At 41.9% G+C, this 20,636-nt stretch overlaps 1 protein-coding gene across 1 annotated transcript in view; it reads left to right on the top strand.

Moving 5' to 3' along the window:
* LOC105508189 overlaps nt 1-20,636 on the top strand; it is a 100,817-nt gene that overhangs the window by 12,344 nt on the left and 67,837 nt on the right. The window lies entirely within an intron of this gene.

Raw genomic sequence — 20,636 nt, 5'->3', positions numbered from 1 at the left:
AATGAAATTGGCCGGGCGCAGTGGCTCATGCCTGGTGATCCGGGTGGATCACAAGGTCAAGAGATCGAGACCATCCTGGCCAACGTGGTGAAACCCCGTCTCTACTGAAAATACAAAAATTAGCTACTGTGGTGGTGGGCACCTGTAGTCCCAGCTACTCGGGAGACTGAGGCAGGAGAATCACTTGAACTCGGGAGGCAGAGGTTGCAGTGAACTGAGATTGCACCATTGCACTTCAGCCTGGCAATAGATCGAGACTGTCTCAATCAATCAATCAATCAATCAAATAAATGAAATCATGTCTTTTGCAGCAACATGGATGAAACTGGAGGCCATTATCCTTAGTGACATGACTCAGAAACAGAAAGTCAAAAACTGCATGCTCTCATTTACAAATGGAAGCTAAATAATGAGTAAACACAGACATACAGAGTGAAACAATACACACTGAAGACTGCAAAAGAAGGGAAAGTGGAAGGGGGATGAGGGATGAAATACTACCTACTAGGTACAATGTACACTATTTGGGTTACACTAAAAGCCTAGACTTCACCACTAGGCAATATATTCATGTAACACAACTGCATTTGTATCCCAGAATCCATAAAAGTAATTTTTTTTTTTTTTTTTTAGGAAAAAAGAGGTTGTGAGCTCTACCAGGTAAAGCTCCCATGAGAATAAGAATTTTCATAAGGATACGAATCTTGCCAGGTCTGTGAAGATGCCAATAATGTTCATTTCTATCACAGACAATTGATTTGAAACCCATACTTTTTATTGGAGTGTGTATTTGTATTATTTAGATTGGGTTTAATTACAAGAGAAAACCCAGCCTAGCAGTTTGAACACACAGGGTTTATTTCCCATGTAAACAGTCCCGGTCAACCATACAAGTCTAGTATTATAATTTCATGAATCTATCAGGAACCTAGGCTTTTTCCACTCACTTTGAGATTCTTATAGCATGGCTCTCATCTTCCTTATTCTAGATGACTGCTGTAGCACCAGTCATTTTGTCCAAATTCCATTCAAAACAAAAAAATAAAAAGGAAGGAGAAGGTAATATTCTTTCATTTTGAGGAATACCTGTGAGATACTGCACACATCTCTTCTGCTTAAGTCCCATTGGTCGTGCTTAGTTAGAAGAGGGATTGGAAGTTTTAATGTTACTCTGGGTAAACTGACTCAAATATGAGAGGTATGTTATTTAGAGACACAGAAAGAATAGATATTGGGTGACAATGAGCAGTGCCTACAAAATTTTCTTGTTGGAAAAGAGATTCCTCTTGGATTGCACAATAACAACCAGATCTAACCTTACTCTAGCGTTTTAACATTTATATTTCATTACGTTATTAGATCCCTACAAAAACTCTGAGAAGTATAGAAGGTATTGCGATATCCATAGGGGAATGAGCAAATTTAGTCTCAGCATGTTCAAGTAGCAAGCAAGTGATAAATTCAGGGTTCAACTGGAGTCTTCTGGCACTTGCTTCATTATCCAAGAGCTCCTTGTAGGCAATAGGTATCAAAAGCAGGTCCCAGATATGCAAAGAGGAGACTAAGACTAGAGTCCTGGCATGATCTGGGCACAGAAGAAGTCCTCAGTAATAGTTAGATCCAAGGCCACTTTGTCATAGGATGAGAAGAAGAAGGAAAGGCATTTCCAGCACAAGAAGACAGGTCATTGTGGAGTCCGTGTATATTGACTCTGAGAAACCATGCTAGAAGCTGTCTGTAGTGTTCTGCCTTAAAGAAAGTGGGGGATTAGGCACACGAACAATCATATCAATAGAGGACTTCCACTTCCACTGCAGGCTGTAACAGGTGTCAACATCCCCACTGGACTGGTGTTACAGAAGGCCAAGTAGGGAGCCAGGACTTTCTTTCTATCAGCTAGTAACAAATTATCTTTCCTCCTGTTGTGTCAATGGAGGCCACATAGGGAGACTGGTCCTCTACTTTCATCAGGAGGTAAAAGAAGATCCCATCCCATCCTCATGGAGTTGACATCAGAGGAGACCTAGTGGAGAGTCATGGCTTTAATCACTGCTCAGGAGTAATGAGCCACCTTCACTCTCCAGATGGTGTCGGTAGTGACAATGTGAGAAGCAGTAAGGAAGCCCCCTTCCCTTCTCAGATGCGTGGTATCAGCAGAGGCCCAGTGGAGAACCTGAACTTTCATCCTCACTCAGTACGAACAAGGAGCCTGTCCCCCTCCAGGTGTCAACATAGACTAAGTAGAGAACCCACACATTCACTCAGATCTGGCAGTAATAAAGCACCATCTCTCTATGCTTGCCAGAATAGTTAAAATACAAGAGTTAAATAAGATCTCCAGTCATAACATAATATCCAAAATGTCCAGGTTTTAATAAAAATCACTCATTGCACCAAGAATTAGGGAGATCTTAACTTGAACGAGAAAATACAATCAACATATGCCAATATGAGATGACACAGAAGCTAGAACTATCTGACAAGAATTTTAAAAGAGCCATTATAAAAAAAAAAAGCTTCAAAGAGCAATTATGAGCAAATTTTTAAAATACAAAGTCTCAGCAAAGAAACAGAAAGTCCCAGAAAGAAAATGAAAGATATAAGGAAAAAACCAAAAAAAAAATTAGAACTAATAATGCAATAACTAAACTTATTAATAAAATTAACTAAATAAATACAATTATTAGTAAAACCTCAATGGATGAGCCAAACAAGAGAATGGAGAGAACAAAAGAAAGGATCAGTGAGAACTTGAAAACAGAACAATCAAAATTATCCAACGTGGATGACAGAGATAGCAATAGACTGAAAAAAATTAACAAAGCTTAGAAATATGTGGGAATGTGACAAGAGGTTTAAAATTCATGTCATTTGAGTTCCATAAGGAGAGGAGAAAGAGGGTCAGGCTGAAATAGCATTTGAGAAACAATGGCTGAAAAATTTTCCAAAAGTGGCAAAAAAAATATATATATATATATGTATGTATGTTTGTGTGGATTATATATATATTTGTAGATACACACACACACACACACACACACACACACATACACCTACAGATTCAAGAATCTTAGAAAACTTTAAATTGGGAAAATCCAAATAAATCCACACAAAGACATATTATAGTCAAGCCTCTAAAAAACAAAAGAGTAAGAAAAAAATCTTATAAGCAGACAGAGAGAAACAATGCATTACCTATAAAGAAAAACTGTATATAATGACAGTGTATTTCCAGGTCATAAAGAAGTGGCACAACATTTTTTAAGTGCTTAAAAAAAAAAAAAAACCGTGAATTCAACATTCTATATACTAAGAAAATATCCTTCAGGAATCAAGACATTCTCAAATGAAGAAAAAGTAAGAGAATTTATTGTCAACAGAACTACACTAAAAGAATGGCTAAGGGAAGCTCTTTAAACAGAAAGAGATTTACAAAAGAATGAATCTAAGAATATCGGCAAGAAATAAAGAATACAGAAAGAGGAAAAAGATGGGTAGATATAATATATTTTCTCTTGAGTTTTCTAAATTGTGTCTGTCAGTTGAAGCAAAAATTATGTCTGATGTGGTTTTCATGTGAAGGAAATATTTAAGACAAGTATATTATAAATAGTGGGAGGGCTAAGGCATATAAAGGGAGATAAAATTTCTCCACTTTCCTCAAACTGATAAAATGTGCACAAATAAATTGTGATTATATATATAACATATTACATAATATGTTATATATGTGATCATATGTTATATGTGACATATGATCACATATGGTGTGATATATATAATCACATATATATGTTATATATATCACATTACATATATATGTAATATAGTACCTAAAGCAGCCACTAAAAATCTGTACAAATATACACACTCAAAAATATTATAAATATGTTAAAGTAACCCACAGGGAAATGAAAACATAGTGACAGAAAACAAAGAGAACAGGCCGGGCACGGTGGCTCACGCCTGTAATCCCAGCACTTTGGGAGGCTAAGGGGGGTGAATCAAGAGGTCAGGAGATCAAGACCATCCTGGCTAACACGGTAAACCCCGTCTCTACTAAAAATTAAAAAAAATTAGCCCAGTGTGGTGGCGGGCGTCTGTAGTCCCAGCTACTCAGGAGCCTGAGGCAGGAAAGTGGCGTGAACCTGGGAGGTGGAGATTGCAGTGAGCCAAGATCGTGCCACTGCATGGGTGACAGAGCGAGACTCCATCTCAAAAAAAAAGAGAACAAAGAAAATAACAAAAAATAAAAGACTTATGCTTTAACATAATAATTACATAAAGGGTAAATAGTCTAAATATACAAATTTTTAAAAACAGAGGCTTGCAAAATGGATTAACAAAACATGACCCAATTGTATGCTGCCTAATAGAAAACTAACTTCAAATATAATGACATAGGTAGGCTGAACATAAAAGGAGGGGAAAGGATATATTATAAAAATATTAATCAAAAGAAAGAGGGAATGGCTAAGATAGTATCAGATAAAGTAGATTTTGGAGCAAAGGAAATTATCAGGGACATAGAGTGACATTACATAATGTTAAAAACGTTAAGCCACCAAGCAGACATAGCTATCCTAAACCCACATACAGCCAACTAGTTTTTAACAAAGGTGCAGTTCAATAAAGGAAGGATAGTCTCTTTAACAAATGGTGCTGGAGCAATTCGATATCCATGGACAAAAAATAATTATGTAACCTGAAACTTAACACCTTATAAAAATTAACTCAAAATTGATCATAGATTTAAAACATAAAATTATAGAACTTTTGAAATAAAACATAGAAAATTTTTAAGGCTTGGGGCTTTGTGGAGAGCTCTTAGCTATGACACCAAAAGCATGATCCATAAAATAAAAAATTGATAATTTGGACTTCATCAAAATTAATAACTGTTGCTCTGTGAAAGACCCTGCCAAGGATGCTGAATAATTCAGACAAGGCTCACAAGCATGGATCAGCTCGGGGCACCAACCAGGAATGCATGCTGCAGCAAACCAGAAAACAGTTCAGGTAAAGGATGATGAACGCTAAAGAGGACCCAGATCAAGTCAAGATTAAATGTCTTTTTAGCTACTACCATAACCAGAAATTCATTGATTCCTTATTACATATTCATATTAAGAAATAAAACTAGGAAATGGATTTCTGTCATCATACCATCAAGCATCATTTTCATTTCAAGAAGCCAAAGTAAGTTTAAGGTTTCAGTGCAGAAAAGAAGAAAGGAGGAAAAAAAATCCATTTGGCTTCTGAAGCAGAAGAAGACATGCACCATCATTCCTGCCCCTCAAGCTTTTGCCTGGAATGCAGGGTCCTGGGAGGAACTGAGTGCACAGATGATGTCTGAAATGAATCATTTAAATGAAAACCCTTCAGAAGTTGACTTTGTTAAAACCAGTTCAGAAGGTTGTGCAGAGAAAGCCTATAATTAGTTTTTCTATAGTAACAGACTCTTTCTATTTTCTGTAAATATCAGTTGCCATATTTATACATTTGTAATTAAGTTACATTTTAATCCTAAACTTACTCCCTGTTACATTTTAATCCTAAATGTACTCCCTGTACAGGAACTATTTAACTAGACCACTTCACACAAAACAAGTGTCCAACAGAGAGTATAAATGGATTTGAAGGAGGAGTAGGAGTGGGGAGGAGAGGAGAGTATAGAAAGTATAAAGCAGGGAATAGAAGATTGTGGTAGGGACTATTTTAACTCCAGTTAAACCCTTCCTTCCAACCAAAACATAAATTATTTAGCACCTATTATGTGGCAGTCACTAGAGATGTAAAGATGATACTATATTTCTTATCAAAAGAAAGTGAGATATTTTCCTTCAACTACGACTTGTTTTTAAAAAAGAAAAATGTTAGAGCTTTACAGTCAAGAATAATAATCAGTTACCTAACACTTGCTCTATGCCAGACAAAGTGTCAGCCCTTTCATTTGATCATCCAGTAGTGCATGCAAGGTAAAAATTATTCGGCCGGGCGACGCGGCTCACACCTGCAATCCCAGCACTTTGGGAGACCAAGGCGGGTGGACCACGAGGTCATGAGATTGAGGCCATCCTGGCTAACATGGTGAAACCCCGTCTCTACTAAAAATACAGAAAATTAGCCAGGCGTGGTGGCGGGCACCTGTAGTCACAGCTACTTGGGAGGCTGAGGCAGGAGAATGGCGTGAACCTGGGAGGCGGAGCTTGCAGTGAGCCAAGATCGTGCCACAGCACTCCAGCCTGGGTGACAGAGCGAGACTCCATCTCAAAATAAATAAATAAATAAATAATTATTCTCCCCATTTTACAGACAAGGAAATGGCAAATCAGGAAGGAAAAGTAGCCTGCCCAGACTTTGAAACCTAGGACTGTCTGAATGCAAAGCTCATACGAAGGGATCTTGTCTTGAGCTTTTCTGTATACCCCATAACTTGTAGCATATACAATAATAAAGGCCTCCGTATCAGTCAGGGTTCCCTAGAGGGACAGAATTAACAGGATATATATGGCAGTTTATTAAGTATTATCTTACACAATCACAAGGTCCCGCAGCAGGTCGTCTGTAAGCTTGAGGAGCAAAGAGAGCTAGTCTGAGTCTCAAAACTGAAGAACTTGGAGTCCTGTGTTTAAGGGCAGGAAGCATCCAGCACAGGAGAAACATGCAGGTTGGGTGGTTAGACCAGTCTCGCCTTTTCACATTTTTCTGCCTGCTTAATATTCCCTGGCAGCTGATTAGACGGGGCCCACCTGATTAAGGGTGGGTCTGCCTTTCCAAGCCAGCTGACTCAAATGTTAATCTCCTTTGGCAAAACCCTCACAGATACACCCAGGATCAATACTTTGTATCCTTCAATCCAATGAAGTTGACACTCAGTATTAACCATCACAAGTCCACCCCTTGTCAATGTGAACCCATGCACATCTCTTGAGATCATATATAGTCTTCAAATAAAGAAAATAATAAGGTCATAATCATGCCTAACATAATACAACTATCCTTCCTACAGCCAGAAACACACCAATCTCCAACCCAAATACTATTACATAAAGTTAACGATACTTAAATGCTGATGTGAAGTCAATAAATCTTATGTCACATGATAAAGGAGAAAGGAAATAAAATAAAGATTTTTCTTAGTACAAGTATATACATGCACAAACATGTTTTTAACAAAAGAAAGAGAAAATACTCATGACAATCACAGTCCTCATTTCTGCAGCTGGTCACATGGTCGTAGCTGGTATTGATGACTACCTTTTTCTACTACCCATTCTGTATTCCCTTTGCCTTCAGTAATCACCTCAGCAGGTTGTGGCTTCTTTCCTGGTGGAGTGACCCAAACCTTCATTCCTGAAGAGTCTGGGCCATTTTAGTCCTGCCTGGATTGGGCTATTGTAGCTTCCCGTTGACCTCAATCACAAGGCATGGTAATGCTAAAAGATGCCCTAATGGATCTCCTGTATTCCATGCATACTCTTCCTTACCTCCATTGTGGAACAGTAGACTGATTTCATCTTGATAGTCCAGGTCAGTCACCACAGTCAACATTGTAACTCCCTTCTTAGCCTGTTAAAGATAGGATGAGCCTGAAATGTCCAGGTGGCAATCTTAACTTCCAGTTTAACACAATCATCGTTGTATCTCCTTATTGCAGCATTCATCTCTCTGGAACTAAGACCTCTAGGCCAGCAGAACATAATGTCGCAGGAGCAGCAAGCAAAAATTTTACTAGTGGATCACTAGGGGTGACGGTGAGTGGTGCCACTTCCACTTCCACTCCCTGATTCTTGGACCCATGAATCCTGGCTATGGGAGAAACAGTACCATATATTGGATGCTGATTCAGCGCATACATGCCCTTCTGGAGAACTTTGCCTCAGCCCTGCAAAGTATTGTCATTTAGTTGGCATTGTAATCACAACTTCAAAAGGCCATTCCAGCATTCTATCAATCCAGCAGATTCAGGATGATGGGGAATATGGTAAGATCAGTGAATTCCATGAGCATGAGCCCACTGCTGCAATTCTTCAGCCGTAAAGTGAGTGCCTTTGTCAGAAGCAATGTTATATAGAATACCATGACAGTGGATAAGGCATTCCATGAGTCCATGGATGGTAGTCTTGGCAGAAGCATTGCATGCAGGATAGGCAAACCCATATCCGAAGTGAGTGTCTATTCCAGAGAGGACAAACCTCTGCCCTTTTCATGATGGAAGAGGTCTAATATAATCAACTTGCTACCAGGTAGCTGGCTGATCACCCCGAGGAATGGCACCATATCGAGGGCTCGGTGTTGGTCTCTGCTGCTGGCAATTGGGCACTCAGCAGTGGCCATAGCTAGCTCAGCTTTGGTGAGCAGAAGTCCATGTTGCTGAACCCATGTGTAACCTCCATCCCTGCCACCATGGCCATTTTGTTCATGGGCCCATTGGGCAATGATGGGGTGGCTGGGGAAAGAGGCTGAGTGGTGTCCATAGAATGGGTCATCCTATTCACTTCATCATTAAAATCCTCTGCTGAGGTCATGCATTGGTGAGCACTCACATGGGATACAAATATCTTCACAGCTTTTGACCAGTCAGAAAAGTTCACCTACATATGTCTTCCCCAAGTTTCTTTGTCACCAATTTTCCAATCATGCTTCTCCAAGTCCCTAGCCATCCAGGCAAACCATTGGCTACATTCCATGAATCAGTAGTATATAATTGCACATCTGGCCATTTCTCCTTCCATGCAAAGTGTACAACCAGGTGCACTGCTCAAAGTTCTGCTCACTGGGAAGATTTCCCTTCACCGCTGTCCTTCAGGAATGTCTTGGAAAGGGGCTGTAGTGCTACAGCTGTCCACCTTCTGGTGGTGACTGCATATTGTGTAGAACCATCTGTGAACCAGGCTCTAGTCTTCTCTTCCTCTGTCAACTGATTATAGGGAACTCCCTATGAGGCCATCCGTGCAGGCTCAGGGAGAGAAGGCAGGGTGGCAGAAGTGGAGACATAGGCATTTGAGCCACTTCCTCATGTAACTTGCTTGTGCCTTCAGGACCTTTTCAAGCCCAATCACATATATACCACTTCCATTGGATGATAGAATGCTGCTGTGCATGACCCACTTTATGGCTAGATGGGTCAGAAAGCACCCAGTTCATGACAGGCAGTTCAAGTCACATGGTGACTTGATGACTCATTGTCAAATGTTCAATTTCCACCAAAGCCCAGTAACAGGCCAAGAGTTGTCTCTTCTGCAGAAGATGGCAGGGCCTTGTTCCAAAATCCTATAGGCTTCTGCTGTGATTCACCTATAGGGGCCTGCCAAAGGCTCCAGACAGCATCTCTATCTTCCACTGACACATCAGGCACCATTGGATCTGCTGGTTCATGTGGCCCAAATGGCAGAACAGCTTGCACAGCAGCCTGGACCTGTTGCAGAGACTTCTTCTGTTCTGGACCCCGCTCAAAATTAGCAGCCTTTCAGGTCACTCGATAAATGAGAAATGTGTTGTCTCCAAATCCCAAAGAGACCCACTAGGCATTATGCCTTTTTCTTGGTTGTGGGAGGGGCCAAATGCACTTAGAAGGAATATCTCAACAGGCCCCACACCATTGTACCCCTAAAAATTTTACTGAGGTAGAAGATGCCTGAATTTTAGTCAGATTTATTTCCCATTCTCTGGCACACAAATATCTCACCAATAAGTACAGTGTATTTGCTACTTCTTGCCACTGGTTCCAATAAGCATAATGTCATCAATGTAATGGACCAAATGATACCTTGTGGAAGCAAAATATGATCAAATTCTCTCTGAATGAGATTATGACACAAAGTCATAGAGTTGATATACCCCTAATGTAGGACAGTAAAGGTACATTGCTGGCCTTGCCAGCTGAAGGCAAATTGCCTCTAGTGGGCCTTATGGACAGGAATGAAGAAAAAGGCATCTGTCAAGTCAATGGCTGCATACCAGGTACCAGGAGATGAGTTAATTTGCTCAAGCAATGAAACCACATCTGGTACAGCAGCTGCAGCTGAAGTCGCCACTTGGTTGAGCTTACAATAATCCACTGTTATTCTCCGAGATCCATCTGTCTTTCGCACAGGCCAAGTGGGAGAGTTGAACGGGGAATGTGGTGGGAATCGCCACCCCTGAGTCTTTCAAGTCCTTGATGGTGGTGCTAGCCTCTGCAATCCCTCCAGGGATACAATATTGTTTTTGATTTACTATTTTTCTAGGTAGAGGCCATTCTAATAGCTTCCATTTGGCCTCTCCCACCATAGTAGCCCTCACACTACCAGTCAGGGAGCCAATTTGGGGGTTATGCCAGCTGCTAAGTATGTCTATTGCAATTAGGCATTCTGGCACTGGAGAAATGACCACAAGATGAGTCCAGGGACCCACTGAACCTACTGTAAATAGGACCTGAGCTAAAACTCAGTTAATTACCTGACCTCCATAAGCCCCTATTTTAACTGGAGGATGACAACGATGTTTGGGTCCCCTGCAATAAACATCAGCTCAGAGTCAGTGTCCAGTAATCCCTGAAATCGCTGACCATTTCTCTTTTCTCAATGCACGGTTACCCTGGTGATAGGCTGGAGGTCTCCTTGAGAAAAGATGGGAGAAAGATTCACTGCATAAATTGTCAGTAATGTAGTGAGGTCCTTCCTCAAGGGACCCCAGCCTCCCCTTCATTCAAGGGGGTTCTGGGTCTGTAAACTGGCTCAAGTCTGGAAATTGATTGAGGGGCCATGATTCTCTGTTTTTATAATCCAAATTAGTCTTTTGTCCATTCAACCTAGAAGTCTTCTGCTTGTATAAATTAAGTAGGAATTCAGTAGGCTTCCTATCAATTTCACTTCTAGGAACACCATGAATGATTAGCCAATGCCAGAACTCTACACGAGGTAGACTATTCTGATTGCCACTTTGCCTCTGCTGTCCATTATGGTAGCTATGCCTACCTTGCCTTTGATGGTTGAGTGCCACCACTTGGCCCCTGCCACCTTGGGACCGAATTATTCCTATTGTATTTAAATTTTGTAGTTTGAGTGACTATGGTTCCCACGGTTAGATCTGACATACAGAGAAGAACAATTACAGGGCTCTTCAAAGATGCAAGTGCTGTCCTCACAAATCTATTTCACAAGGCATCGATCAAGGGCATATCTTCTGGACCCTCCCAGCTGGGATGAATAGGTCTAAAGTGACTAATCCACTCCATCATTCTAATCTCCCTAAGCCTTTTGATCCCTTCCTTTACATTAAACCAAGGGAGATCAGGCATTCCCAGCTCACTCACAGTGGGCTGTCTTCTAATCCACCTAGTTCATATTTCAGCTAACCAAGTAAATAAACTATTAGAAGCTTTTTTGTCTTGCTGAGCTGCAACATTAAATGCAGAGTCCCTACTTACTGGGTCTAAATCAATAAATTCAGCCTGATCCAACTCTATGTTCCTTCTACTATTATCCCACACCTTTAGTATCCATTCCCATGCCTGTTCTCCAGATTTCTGTGTATATAAATTAGAAAACTCAAGAAGTTCTTTTGGAGTGTAGTGCACCTCCTCATGGGTCATACTCTCAACCTCACCTCTACGGGCCTGCTGGAACTTTAGTCTAGTTATAAGTCTAGAAGCAAACAGGGGTGTTGGCACATTATTTTGTCTGGCAACTCCCTCAGGGGAGGCCAGCACTGTTGCCTCAGACAGCACAGAGTTTATCTCCTCAGACAAAGGTGGAAAGGCTGATGGCAGCATGGGTTGGGGAGGGGATATTGCCACTACTGGGAATGGGGAAGTTGTTCCTTCTGGCAAAAAAGATTCATCAGCATTTACAAACTTAGTGTCTTCAGCTTCATCAGGGTCCTCCCACATGTCCCCATTCCAAGTTGCAGGGTCCCATTCTTTTCCATTCAGTGTCCTCACTTTAACAGTAGACACCTGGCAAGGCTCTGCATGCACCTTTTGTTGCAGGTCAGTCACTTGCATGGTAAGAGCTTATGTCTGTTTTTCCACAATCTCAACTCTTTCTCTATAGGCAATAGACTCTCACTTAGGGCAATCTTAGCATATTTGAGGCTCAGTATCTGCTTCTGAAGCTGGTAGAAAGAATCCCTGAGTTCATCATTTTCTTTTATCACTTTGTCCACTGAACCTAGGAGTAACCGACAAGCTTCATTATGTTCCTTGGTTCTCCACATATGGTCAAAAGTATTATGTATAGTCAGTAAACTTCTTGCCTCTCATGAGCATCAAATGCATTTATTTTGCATAACTCTCTAAACAGTTCATGCCAAGGACTATCAGTGTTCTCCATATTATTAGAAGTCAAGTCCTTAGCATTTTGGGGTCTAATCATATTAAGAAGCCAACTCCAGAAACCCCAAAACCAATCAGAGAACTCCATCCTTAATATTCTGTTTCTCTAAAACCACTCCTGGTACCAAAATCTGTTTTAGTAAGGGTTCCCTAGGAGGGTAGAACTAATAGGATACACACATGTGCACACACACACACACACACACATATATATATATACATACACACACACACATATATATATATATATCCTATTCATTTATTGAGTATTAACTTACACAATCACAAGTTCCCACAATAGGCTGTCTGCAAGCTTGAGGAGCAAGGAGAGTCAGTCCAAGTCTCAAAACTGAAGAACTTGGAGTCCTATGTTTAAGGGCAGGAAGCATCCAGCATGGGAGAAAGATGTAGGCTGGGAGGCTAGGCCAGTCTCGCTTTTTCACATTTTTCTGCCTGCTTTATATTCCCTGGAAGCGGATTAGATGGGGCCCACCATATTAAGGGTGCATCTGCCTTTCCCAGCCCATTGACTCAAATGTTAATCTTTGGCAACACCCTCAGAGACACACCCAGGATCAATACTTTGCATCCTTTAATCCAATCAAGTTGACACTCAGTAGTAACCATCACAACAGCCTCTTAAAACTCTACACTACTGAACTCTTCCAAATTCCATGAGTAGCCATATTTGCTGAGTGATGGGGACTTATTAAGGTTCCAGCCTGAATGGAAAATTGCAAAGGGCAAGAGAGTCAGAGTTGAGAGAAGCCACCCTCCTTCCTAGTGGTCACCTCCTTTGTAATCTCGATGGCTACTGAGAGTCTCCCCTGCATCAGTTCACCCAATCTTCCCAGCAGTCCTATGTGGTAGGTGCTGCTATTTCCATTTTACAAATAAGGGAACCAAGGTCCAGGGACCTTGGCTAACTTGCTGAAGTTGCTCAAAGAGTAAGTATCAAAGTCTGGGCTTAAAGAGAGTATGGTTCAGCACTTAAGTTCTTTACCCTGATGTTAACGTTGCTTCACATTTAACCATTCACCTGACTACAGGGTGCAAGCCTTCACCAGGACGATCTCATTAATCCTGACAACAACCCTAAAACAGTCAGTTCTACATTTCTTCCTTTTTATAGTAGCAAATTAAAGCTGACTAAGGTCAGGCGATAAGCTGGAGGTTCCAAGGCAGCAAGTGTCAAAACCAAAATGTGAAGCCACTTTTGTCATCTGAGCCTGGCATTCAGACCACTTCAAAATCCTACTTCCCCATGTATAGAGATTATCCCAGAGCCATTAGGTGACTCAAGTGCTTAAGACTTAGTTAATTTGCAAGGAACAAGAGGCAATAATGTCTTCCTTGACATGTTTATTTGTTAGGATCCTGATATGGGGTACTATTGCCTGGCTATGTCCTGGCACTTAGGAAAGGGGCCATCTGTTCAGCTCAGCATATTATGTGTTGTACGATCACCCCCTTTCTGCCATGTGTGAGACATGTACATGACCCCTCCTACTAAGCCTGAAAGGCAATATGGCTTGGTGGAAATTACATGATACTTGGAGTTGATCACTCAAATTTAAGAACAAAGCTAGATTTCTTTTGCTCACTGCTGTAAATCATAATAGATAAACCCTTATATTCTAGAACCAAACTGCCTTGGTTCAAATCTGCTCACAACTTACTCCCTTTCCACTTTGCCTCTCTGTGACTCAGTTTCTTCATCTGTAAAAAGTGGTTGATAATAATAGCATGTTTATCTCATGGCTATGAAAATGTAAGCAAAACATGTGTGCAAAGCCCTGGGGACAACCCTGGCCCGGGGGAACCGCTGGCACTGAATGCCCCTCCAGCCTTTATATGGCCCCTGGAAAATAGTGCTTGCCCAGTGTGTATTTCTAAAATGTGGGAATTAACCAGAGCCTGTTTCCTCAGCTACAGAGGAGAAGCTACTTCTACCTTCCTCCTGCAGCTGGCTTTTGAAGATTAGAAAAGCAGCTAGAAAAGATTAGAAAAGCAGTGAAGCGTTAGAAACGCAGCTGGGACCTTACCTGATGTGTAGTTGGTGCCCAGCAAGCTTTCAATGACCCACTTATGATTTCAGCCTCAACTTACTTTTCAGCAAAGTGGGCAGCCTCATGAATCCTCCCTGGTGTAACAATGGAGGTCAAAATGGCTGTGTAAGCAATGAAATTTTGTACAAATGTAACTAACATCCCCCACCCCTTCCTTCTCCACTAGCACCACTCCCCTCTGATCACTCCCTCCCTCCCTTTCCGGTTGGAAACTGCCCTTCTGTTTCCTGCTGCTTCCTTGCTTCTCCCACCCTCTGTTATTCCCTAGCTGCTCCTGGCCCCTCCTGCCCCCCAGGACAGATCCTCCAGGCCCAAGAAACCTTCCAACTCCTCTCCCCTTGCCCACTGGGCTGCTGGCAGGAAGCCCTTCCCTTCTCTCTCCCCACCCTGTTCCCTTTGGTAACACCCTGTACACATGGGGATTATTGCTCTTGGCAGCAGGTGTCCAGTTGCCAAAGAGATAGATTGGTCTTGGCCAGGAGGAGGTGGGAAGACAGGTAAGGAAATGAGACCCAAATGGAAAAGGTCCCTTGGCCAGGAACTTTAAGAAATGAGGAGGGTGTGAATGGAAGCCACTGAACCCAGAAGGGTGCGAGAAAGCAAATTACAGATATTTATCTGGGGTAATCTAGATTCACCAAGGCCCAAATTTTTACCTAGACCACCAACTACAAATAGGATCAAAAAAGGTGCCAAGCTAGAGAGTAAGGGGGAAAAGCAAAGGTAAAAGATCACCTACCCAGAAGACTCATTTCTAATTACTTTTGCATTTGCATTTTCTGCCTGCAAAATACAGCGTAGGATTGTCATGAAGATTAAATTAGTTAATTACTGTAAGCATAAGGACAGTGCCTGGCACATAGTAAGTACCATGCAAGTATTAGCTAATTGTATTGTTTTTATCATCAGTCATGATAATAATGCATCAAAAGTTCTGAACATGGAGATCACAGATTTTGAAGTCAGAGAGACTGGGTCTTAAATTCTACCTTGTCCACTTCTTGGCTCTGAAAGCTTGGCCCAAGGACGACTTCTCTGTGCCTCAGTTACCTGGTCTTTGACATTATAGCAATAATACCTTCTTTGCCTTGCCTTGGATGGCCCCTGAGAGCTATTTCCTCTCTACCTGCGTCTAAGTTGGAGAAATACAATTAGAGGAGACATGACCTTGTACAGTAACATTCCTGCCCATTGTCCAGAGTCTGTGGGAGTCCAGGGCAGCTTCCAGGACATAAGCCATCTCTCCCTGACAGAGGGGGTGAGGGAAGAGTAAGACTGTCAGAAAGATGAGTAGGAAGGGGTCAGTAAGCATGCAGTGTGGCTCTGGGTTCTGGAAAGAACAGAATTTGGAACCAGAATATCCAGGTCAAATGGCTCTGCCATTCACCAGTTGTATGGTTTTGGGCAGATGATTTGGTCTTCTTGAGCCCCAGCATTTTGGAGGGAATCAAATGAAGAAGTATATATAAGCCTGGAGAATTAGTCAGGACTCTCTTGTGGGCAGGGGACAGAAACAATCTCAAACTAGGTTAAACAAAATAAGGGACTGCATTGACCCAAGCAAGAGTCTGACTGAGGCCGAGTTGCCAAGTCCAAATCACCAGGTTCCCTGCCCTCTCTGCTGAGTCCTTCCTCTAACTTAACTTTCCTACAGTCCTGAGTTCACTCTCCCTCACTCCGTTTTATTCTATGTCAGTCCTCAGTTGTTTTGCCTTTACAGAGTTTATTCAATTTCCTTTCGCTGAAGCTGTGTTTACTTTTGAAGATGCATGCTTTCATTCCACACACCCCACCTCCACCCTCCATAAACTTGGTTCCATGGAAAAGGCAAACCATGGAAATAGAAACCTCATAAACCCCTTGGCCAATACTTTGGCAGATTTTCTTAGAGTTTTCAAACCCTAACCTCTGGTCATTTGCAAAGTTTATTCTTCCAGGAGGTCAAGCTACATGCAGTGGATGTATATTTTGAGTCCAAATTCCTGAGGGCACCTTTTAGTAACTAACATTTAAACATCATCTTTTTAGGAAGTTTCTGGAAGGACAATCAGATGCAGGCTAAGAGATATGACATACCACTCGTGACCCTAGATTCCACTCTGGAAACTTGACCTCAGTCTCCCTGTTGAGCCTTTTTCACTTTTACTTCCTAGTCCATGCCTAACACACTCCTACCCCAAAAAGCACACTATGCAAATAAATCCTGTGTTTCTAGCCATGAAAAGCTATTCCAGGTTCTCCAAACATAGCATGTGCCCTCACCCCTATCCCAATGGGAAACTGATTCATCCTTCAACTCCTAGCTCAAGCACATCCCCCAGGAACATTTGTCCTTTTTGTCTGGTCTCATGACACTTTGACTAAACATATTGTACTGTGGCAATTTGTTTGTCTGCTTTTTCTTTCTGATTATGAACCTTCAAGGTCAGAAACTATCTTAGTCATCTACTTCCCGCAGCACCTGGTGGAGTACCTGGTACACAACAGATGCTCAAGGAATGTGTGAAAAATGAAATGCTGGAATGTCTGGGAGGTTATTTCATGTGAATGGGCCTCAAATCTCCTTTAAGAGCTCCTGGTGGAGCTGTCATATTCTTCTTATCTACTGCTGTATAACAAAACTCCCCAATATGCAGTCACTTAAAACAATAATCATTTTATTATCCCTTTCAGTGTCTGTGAGTTAGGAATTCAGGAAAGCCTTGGCTGGGGGCTCTGGCTCACGGTCTCTTCCTTCAGTTACAGACTGACAGTGGGTGAAGCCGGAACAGGGCCATGCCAGAGCAGCTGGTAGGTAGAGAGGCTGCAGCATAGGTTAGCATCCCTCTTTGTGGAGTCTCCAGTCTTCTCCATATTGTCTCTCTCCATTGGCTACTTGGCTTCCTGGCAGCATGGCGGTCTCAGGGCAGTTGGCCTTCTTATATGAAGACTGGAGACTTCAAGGGTGAATGTTTCAGTGAGCAAGGCAGAATCTGAACCACCATGTATGGCCTAGATGCAGAAGTCACCTAGTGTCACTTCCACTGCTCTCTGTTGGTCAAAACAGTCACCAAAGCCTGTCTAGTTTCAAGGCAAGGGAACATAGACCTCACTCTCTCTGGGAAGAGTGTTACAGAATTTGCAAATGTATTTTAAAACTGCTGCACTTAAATGCAATGTGCTAAGGACATCAATAGAAAAACTGGTGAAACTGAATAAAGTCTAGAATTCAGTTAATAGTAGTGTATAAATGCTAATTTCTTAGTTTTTATCAATACACCATGGCAGTGTAAAGGATTATGGGAAATTGGACACTAGGTACGTGAGAATGATTTGTTCTATCTTTGCAACTTTTCTATAAGCTTAAAATTATTAGGAAAAAATTTAATTTAGGCCAGGTGCAGTGGCTCATGCCTGTAATCCCAGCCAAGGATTTAGAAGGCCAAGGCAGGAGGATTGCTTGAGCCCAGGATGTACAGGCTGCAGTGAGCTATGATTGCACCACTGCACTTCAGCCTGGGTGACAGTGAGACCCTGTCTCATAAAAAATAATAATTTTAAAAGAGAATGCTGGTCAGGCGCGGTGGCTCCTACCTGTAATCCCAGCACTTTGGGAGGCCGACGGGGGTGGATCACGAGGTCAGGAGATCGAGATCATCCTGGCTAACAAAGTGAAACCCCATCTCTACTAAAAATACAAAAAGAAATTAGCTGGGCGTGGTGGCGGGCGCCTGTAGTCCCAGCTACTGGGGAGGCTGAGGCAGGAGAATGGCGTGAACCCAGGAGGCAGAGCTTGCAGTGAGCCGAGATTGTGCCACTGCACTCCAGCCTGGGTGACAGAGTGAGACTCCATCTCAAAAAAAAAAAAAAAAAGAAGAAGAGAATGCTATATTTCTCCTACTTCCTACTCTTAAGTACTAATAGAGAGTTAAGTGGTCTTAAAGAAACTGTATACATGCTGTCACTAAGAACCAATTCTGGTAAGCTCTCCTATTCCACTCAAGCAGGATTTGACACTGCTTTCTTTCTGCCACTGGTATATACCTCTACATTTGCACTAACCACAATGTTCTATCATCGTCTACCTACACTCCCATCTCCCTACTAGATGCTGTGTTCTCTGAAAGACATTTTCTTACATGTACTTCTTGTCCACAGTGCCCAGGACACTGTCAAAATAATATAGTAGTTTGAACCACGTGAAAAAAATGCCAGTTTTGTGACTCAAAAAGAGTTGCATAGTAGCAATTAATCTATAAACAAAATGGAATGGAATGGAATTTATTTATATTATTCCATGCTTTTGCTCAAAGGAAATAACAGAGTCCAACATCCCTGAAAAAAGAACTCTTCCAAAACAATAAATATTGATCCACGTTTTTCACTGGGAATTCCACAAAGACCTTAGGGTTTCTTACCCATTGGCTTCTGGAGTCCTCTCTAGTGTCGTTTCCGGAGCCAATGCCTGTGCTGGACTGAGAAAGCCTGTCTTGCTCTAGTAGGCCAACAGCCAGAGGCTGTGGGGCCTCCAGACTCAGACACAAACATGCAGGGTGGGTCCCTGATAGCAGGGTATCCAGGCCCAGCAGGAAGGCAGCCAGGGCACTGCTGAACAAGGGGCTGCAGGAAGAGGAGGAAGGAGGAAGTCCTCTTGGCAACAAGCCCCACCCCTTTTCCATGTTCCAGGAGGTTAAGCAGATGTCATCAGATAAATTTTTCCAAGCCTGAATGGAGGCTCTAATTGAATTCAAACAGGATCTCATCACTGCCACTTTCTTTCTTCTCTTTTCTCTTTGTAAACTTAACCTTAAGAGTCATGGCAGCAGCCCTGGAATAGTTTCAGGTTGTGTGTCACCCTGCAAAGCCCATGTGAACAAGAAATGGCCACCAAAAGGACCAAGGCAATTCAACAGACTCAAGCCTGCTGCATGAATTCTTCAAGGATGGGACTGAGACATGGCCTCAGGCACATCCGAGGGGAGAAGGTGGGGATCAGGGCTTGGTGGCCAAAGGAGTCCTGCCAGCATGATGGCTTCCAACTTGTTGCTGAAGCAGATCCAGAAATGTGTTGCCTGTTTCTCTGTTTATGAATTATCCTTCCCTGAACAGAACAGCTGGGGTATTTTGTTTTCCATTCTTTAAACATGGCTGGGTTTAGTCCTTTCCAATTTCTTGTTCTCCATAGTTTAACACACAAGGCAATAAAATACAGAGCCATTTTCTGTGGTATTTAGTTAATGATGCAGTATCTGGCAGCCTCTCCTCCCTCACCAAAGCCATCCTTGGGAAAAGTTCTCATTCAAACACTTAAGAAGTTGTTTTTAAGCAGTGAATCCCAAGACTTAAACATTTTTGGGCAATCTGGTTCTTATTTTAGCTGAAACTGGTTTATTCTCCTCAGAACAAAAGAATGCCAACAATTCGGCGGTCCTTCACGCTGCTACGTCACCAGCCAGAGCCTTTCTGAGCTCTGAGAAACAGCGCGGTGTGGCTTCTGGAGATTGGAAATAGAGAGGACTCCTGATGGTTTTTTCTAGGCATATGTTTTTAATTGATCTCATTCTTTATTCTATGGAACATCCAGCCAGGAGTATATTGAGCTCAACATACATCACTGCTGAGAGCCTCTGGGGCCAGATGCAATCCCAGAGCTGCGAGCCACCTTCCAAAGGCAACAGGGATGTGGTCAATACAAGGTGAACAGGGAAGGCTTTTTTGTTCAATACGAGGAATGCAAGATTGGATCAAGGGTTTAGATGCAAAAGAACCTACTTGAAGAGCAGCCCTATAGTCTGTCCTTATCTGGAGACCACAGGCATCACATGTGATCGGTAACATCACTGAGAAATCTACCTGATGACCAACTAAAAAGAGTGGGAGTCCCCAAGACTTCTGGATTTTATCACAAACCCCAAATGGGCCTGCCCTTTATCATGATATCACAGTCTTTGGGAAGTATATCCCTACATGGAAGAATTCTTACTGTTTTAGACCCCTGTCCTGCAGAAGATGACCCATTGTGAGTCACTTTATTTAGCCTCATCCTAACTTTGACTTTTTTTTTTTGATTTGTATCTTTTATTTAGAAAATGTTTAACAGAGTAGGCACTTAATTGAGAAAATAAGAAATGGATTATGATTTAACTAAAAATATCTAAATTGGAATCAATAATTTTCCTAGTAAACAGAAATATGTTTATTTTCAATATACTGAAATAGGTTTCTTTTTTTTTTTTTTATACTTTAAGTTCTAGGGTACATGTGCATAA

This window comes from Colobus angolensis, unplaced genomic scaffold, assembly GCF_000951035.1.
Source record: "Colobus angolensis palliatus isolate OR3802 unplaced genomic scaffold, Cang.pa_1.0 Scaffold10, whole genome shotgun sequence".
NCBI classification, from domain to species: domain Eukaryota; kingdom Metazoa; phylum Chordata; class Mammalia; order Primates; family Cercopithecidae; genus Colobus; species Colobus angolensis.
This window is presented reverse-complemented; position numbering and strand designations above follow the sequence as displayed.